Below are 6,156 nucleotides of genomic sequence, written 5' to 3'. Positions count from 1 at the left end.
ATGAAGTACGATGTCTGTGAGCTCTGTCTTGTTCACAGATGCCCTTTCCCAGTGTCAGGGAGTTGCCTTGAGTTTCTAGTGTCCTGAGTGTTTTTATCACAAAGGGCGTTGGATTTTGTCCAATGGCTTTTCTGCACTTAGTGGGAATCAGCTTTCCCAGCAGCTTTCAAACCATGAAATCGTCTTCCCTGCCCTATTCCTCTATCTCTCTCCCTCACACAAACACACAGACCTCTCTGGAAGCAAATCAGAATCCACGCAGCAAATCTTTGCTGAAAGCTGTCGAAGGAGTTGTCTAGACCTCTTACCCCAGTTATCCTTGCCCTGGCTGCTGTGTAGCTGGGGGCAGCCGCCGCTCCACACAAGTGATGGCAGAAATTCACATGCTCATGATGATTTCCGAGGGCGCTGGCTCCCTCTGGCATGTACAGGCCATCATTTTTCTTCTCTTGACTGACTGTAGATTGGAAACATTTAGCACGAAAGGAGAGGACTGTTCAGGAAGGAGCATGTATCAACTGTGAGTGCTAAAGGGTCACAACAGATAGGCAAAAGCTTGACTTCCCCAGGAAGGGTGTTAAAGGAAAGGTGACATATTCTTGACAGCCCTTCTGTTACTGAACCTGAAGTGAGGTCACTCACCCGTTGCACAGCAAGCCAATCTCTGACCTGGGTGTGGTGGAAGAAAGTAGGAATTTTATTTTTGCACAGCACTGAGCAAGGAGAGAGGGCAGCTAATGCTCAAATCCCAAAACTCCCCGCAAAGCTAAAAGGAAGGGTTTTTATTTGGGGTTTTGGGTAGGGGAGGGGGAGCATATGGCCTTGCTGGTCGGAGCTTTCCCACCAGCCTGTCTTTGGCCTTGAGACTACTTTCAGAGATGAGGGAGCTCATGACCTTGCTGGTCAGCAGCTTTCCCACCAGCCTGTATCTCTTTGTGGGAGGAGATAATCCAGGTGCTTGTCCTTGATGGTGTCTGTCTGCATGGAGGATAGTAGATTCTGGAGCCAGGAAGCCAGAGAGTAAGCAGGGCATGAGTGTTTTGGTTTTAACCCCATATATGCTGGGTTTAATGTGGGGAAACTGATATCAGGGTCGATATCACTTTCTGGCGTGGAAGTCCGCATTCTGAAAATCCTGCTTTGGGTTTATTTTCTGAGGCCTCATATATCGCTTTTCTCTTGCAGGAGTCTGGGTGCTGACCATGTTGTCGGGTGGCCCTCAGGAGGGTGAGCTTTCTGTTCCTCGTTTTGGCCTGTTGCAGGTAAGGTGCCTTGGGGTCCTTTGTGTGTCTTCAGCCAGGAAAGGCTCAGCCGGGCTTTTCTCAGAATTCCCCGGTGGTGCTGGGATCGCCCGACATGCAGTACAAGGTCTGGAGTGGACAGACACTTCTTCTTCAAACTTCCTATGGTGCTGAGTTTCTAAGGCCCTCGAATGACAGGGATTCTGAAGTGGAAAAGGGAAGGACAGAGGGACTTCAGCGTTGCATTTTACAGGGTTCTCCTGAAAACAAGCAGCAGGATACACACCCACGTGCACGTGCACACATACACAGATGTGTGTATAGGCATGTGGAGAGAGAGACTGACTTTAATATACTGGCCTGTGTGAGCATGTGGGCTGGTGAGTCCAAAGTCTGCAGGCCAGGCTTGCAGACTAGAAGCACCTCTGGTGTCTAGATGCTGTGGTCTAGAGGCAGATTTTCTTCTTTGGGAAACGTCAGGTTTTGCTCTGAAAGCCTTCAGCTGATGAGGCCCACCCGCACTGTTGACAGTCATCTCCTTTCCTTAAAGTTGACTAATTGCACCTGTTAACCTCGTCGGCAAAACGCCTTCACGGCAACATGTGACTAAATGTCCAGTTTGATTAAACAGCTGCACACTGTGGCCTGGTCAGGTTGACACCTCAGGCTGACCATCACAGCCCACGCTCCCTCAACGTGGCACCCACTCACATCTCCTTTAGCTGTATTAATCTCCCAGTAAAGACAGGAAGAAGGTCATTCTTCCTCCTGCCGTGGTCCACCTCTCCTGCGTACAACCCAAAACACACAAATATTGTCCCCAAGGCAGATGCAAAGTCCTTGGGTGAGTTCACTCTTTTCCTTGCTGTTCAACCACTTGAATATTATTATGTGAAGTTAGCTATTATTGATAATTATTTTGTTACATGTCATGTTACATGCTAAGAAGATAAGGAAGAGAAGAACAGAATAGTATTTGATACACACACACAGTCTACAGTCCTGGAAGGTTTCCTGCAGTGGGGTTCTAGGGCTGGGGCTTCTCTGGAGGCAGTAAGATGTTTTGTGGTTCTGGAAAGGCAGTCATCTTGGTGAACTTTTATCCTCTTGCAGCACCAGCGCCAGCTCTGAAACAAGCTCCAGAGCTAGTGCCAGCTCCTGAACCAGCATGACCACCAGCTCCAAAGCTAGCAACACCGTGAGTGCTAGATCTCGCACCAGCTCTAGTGCCAAATCTGGACTTAGAGCCGGTTCTGGCACAAGCCGAAAAGCTAGGCAGACACACAGCAAACTCTAGCACCAGCTCTTGCAGCAGTTCCCGAGCTGGAGCTCCAGTGCCACTCCCAGATTTAGTGCCAGCGCTATCAGCAAATCTAGTATGAGCTCACAGCTAGAACTACTTCCAACACGAGATGCTCATGTCAAAGCCCTGGAACTACAAGCAGCTCCAGAACTAGCTCTAGCACCAGCTCCAAAGCTAGAACCAGCTTCATCACTGACTCTGTCACCAACTGCAGAGAGAGAGGAACTCTATTATCAACCTATGAGTCAGCTCCAGCACCAACCCTAACACCAGCTCTAGAGTTTGAATCAGACCCAACATAAATTCCAGAGGAACAGATCATGACAGGAACTGAACTGGAGCCTACCCCAGTACCGGCTCTGGCAACACACTAGGACTCCAGGTAGCTGTAGCGTGAGAGCCTTCTCTAGAGCTAGTTTCAGCACCAGAACTAGCTCCAGCACCCAATTCTAAGCTGGAGAAAGCCCCAGTGCCAGCTCCAGAGCTGGAGCCTACTCCAGCACAAGGTCCAAAACCAGAGCCAAATTTCACATGAGCTCCAGCAGAAGGTCGAGTACTTCAGTGGTCTTCAGAGCCAGCTCCAACCAAAGCTCCAGACTCACAGCCACTTGGAGCACCAGTTTCAGCACTCAATCCTCTGCTAGAGCCGGTTCTATTACTAGCTCCAGAATTAGAGGAAGCACCAGCTCCACAGCCAGAGGTGCCTGCAACACGAGCTCTACCAATAGCTTCAGCACCGGGGTTTGAGCCAGGTCCACAGCTGGAGCCAACTCCAGATCCAACACTTACATCAACTCCTGAGATATAGCCAGCTCCACCTTCAGCTCCAGTGCTAGTTGCTGGGTCAGAGCTGGTGTTCTCCCATGAACTAGAGCATGCTTGAACAGTAGCTATAGCACCGCTCCACAGATAGAGGAAGCTCTGCCCCCACGTCCTGGGTCAGCCATGGGAATAGTCCCAGTGCTCCCTTTAGAGTGAGAACCAGCTTGATCCAGCTTCGAGCCAGTTCAAGGTTCCAAGGAAGAGCCAGCTCCAGCACCAGCTCTAGCATTGGCTCCAGAATTAGAGCCATTCCTGGCACCCAGTCCAGAGCTAGAGTCAGCACTAAGTACAGAGCTAGAGGCTGCTTCATCAACAGTTCTAGACCCAGCTTCAGAGCTAGAGCCCCCACAAGTGCCAGCTCTTGCCCCAGCTCCAGAGTGGGAGCAGGCTTGGCTCCTAGTAGTAGACTTACAGCCAGTGCCAGCTCCAGAGAAAGAACCAGCTCCAGCAACAGCTCTAGCCCCAACATCAGTGCTAGAGCAGGCTGTGGTAGCAGCTCTAACACCAATTTCATAGAGACAGAGGCAGCTCTATGCTCAACTGCTATGCCACAGCCTGTATATGTCCCAGTGCCAGAATCTGCCCTGATTCCAATTCCAGGGCCAGAGCTACAAACAGCTCCACCACCAGTTTTAGTCCCAGCTACAAAGCTAGAGCTAGGACGGGCAATACAGCTAAACCACAAGAACCAGATGTAGGACCAGAACAAGAGTCAGTGCCAACTCCAAAGCCAGAGCCAGCTCAAGCACCAGCTTAAGAGATCAAGCCAGCTTCAGAATGAGAACCAGGAGCCTCTACAGACAAAGCCAACTCCAGCACCAGCTATCACACCAGCAACAAGTCCACCACCTGTTTCACAGCTAGATCCATCACTAACTCTAGCACCAGCTGTAACACTAGCGCTCTAGCTGCATCGGGCTCTGGTAGCAGATCCACAGCTCAAGCCACTCCAGCACCCCTCAGGAGTCAGCACAAGCTTCAGTGTCAGATTCAGAACTAGATCCACAGCCAGCCCCAGAGTCAGAGCCAAAAACAGCAAGAGCTCCAGCAGGAGCTGTAGTGCCAGAGTTACAGCCAGCTCAAGACCTATATCCCGCGCACAGCCAGACTACACTATGTCTGAAGGTAGATTGAGTGGAACACCTCTTCCAGAGCTAGAGCCAGTGCCAGCTATGGAGCTAGAGCCAACTCCAACACCGGCTCGTGCATCCACCCCAGAGGTTGAGCCAGCTCCAGCTTCAGCTCAGGTGCCAGTTCTGGGATCAGAGGAATCTTTTGGACTAAAGCCAGCTGCAGCACCAGCTCTAGAACTAGCCCGTGACACCTGCATCCTGGGTGGGGCCAGGTGTGGGGCTGCAGGAAAGGACAATTTCCACCAGGGAGATCACTCTCAGGTACCTTGCTCACCCCCACACCCAGCTCCTGCTCCTCCCTCCGTCCATGAGGTCTCAGCCCCAGGGTGTCTGTGCCCCTACTTTCCCAAACAAGGCTCAAAGAGGCCTCTGATGTTGGAAACTGTGGCCAATACCTTACAAACTGAACAGAGTTTGATGCATAAATTCAACATCGTGGATTCTGTCCTAAATAGAGCTTCATGGAAGCAGATGTTCCCTTCAGCAGGATTCAGAGTGAAAAATTGGGGACGGCCCGTATTCCATGCTGGGGCACTGCAAAAGCTCTGATGCTGCGCCACAGACAGTACCAAGAGGAAGAGGACTGACAGGCAGTGTCGACCCTGGGCAGATCAGGCTCTGGAAGAGCACACGCCGTGGAATCCTCCCTGCCTGACACCCACAAGTGCACACACACATGTGCACACTTGCGCGCACACTGTACAAGACTTCCTGTGGGCCACACTCCTGGCATTCGCACTGCCAGCAAAGGTGGGATCCCGGGGAACTTGGATGGGTCCTGCAGGCTGTTCTCCCAGAGAGCAGTGTCCTTTCCCCCTGCTCTCCAGGGATCTGCGGGGGCCTCTGCTTCCCCAAATTCTCGCCAGGGCTGGTTGCCACCAGACCAGAACCCTCCAGTTTGGTGGTGACCAATGCTGTCTCCACAGTGTTTACGTTTGCACGTGTCCTCATGGGGGAGGTCGAGCGTCTCTGGCATATGCTGTCCCTATGTCTCGCCTCTCGGGGAATTGCATGTGTTTGCTCTCTGTCCCTTTTAAAACAATGACTTTCAAGAGTTTTTTGTTGCAGTGAGAGGTTTCACCTTTCTCTGATCTTGGTTTAGGAGGAATGCTTTCCAGTTTGTGGTTTGTCTTTCCAGCTCTCTCCATTTTTCTTGTTTTTGTTTTGGCCACGGGAAGAGCCAGGCATTTCCTGTGTGGCTTGGGGCTCTGGTGTCCCACTTAGAAGAGTGGTCTGTAGCCTGACTTAATGCACATGTTTACCAAAAGGGCTACATTTTAAGCATCTACTCCATAATCCATTGGGACTCTCCTATAGGCTAGCAAAAATGCTATTCAAGTAGAAAGAGAAATGAAAATTCGATCAGTGCTTCTGAAAATATGGAAGCAGACTAGGATGGCCACTTATTGCATGATTCCACTGATAGGAAACATACAGAAAAGATTTACAAAAACCTGCCAGAACACAGAATAGGGGTTGTCAGGGAGCGAGGGAGGAATGGGGGATGAGCGTTTTTGGAACAGGGTTTCCTTGTGGTGGAGGGAATGTTCAGGAACTGGACAGTGGTGATGAAGGCCGAGCGTTGTGACTGTACTTAACGCTCAGGAATTGTACAATTGAAAAGGAGAAAACGCAGAGTTCTTCAAACAGAAATCAA

The sequence above is a fragment of the Equus asinus genome, unplaced genomic scaffold (assembly GCF_041296235.1).
Source record: "Equus asinus isolate D_3611 breed Donkey unplaced genomic scaffold, EquAss-T2T_v2 contig_197, whole genome shotgun sequence".
Classification (NCBI taxonomy): domain Eukaryota; kingdom Metazoa; phylum Chordata; class Mammalia; order Perissodactyla; family Equidae; genus Equus; species Equus asinus.
This window is presented reverse-complemented; position numbering follows the sequence as displayed.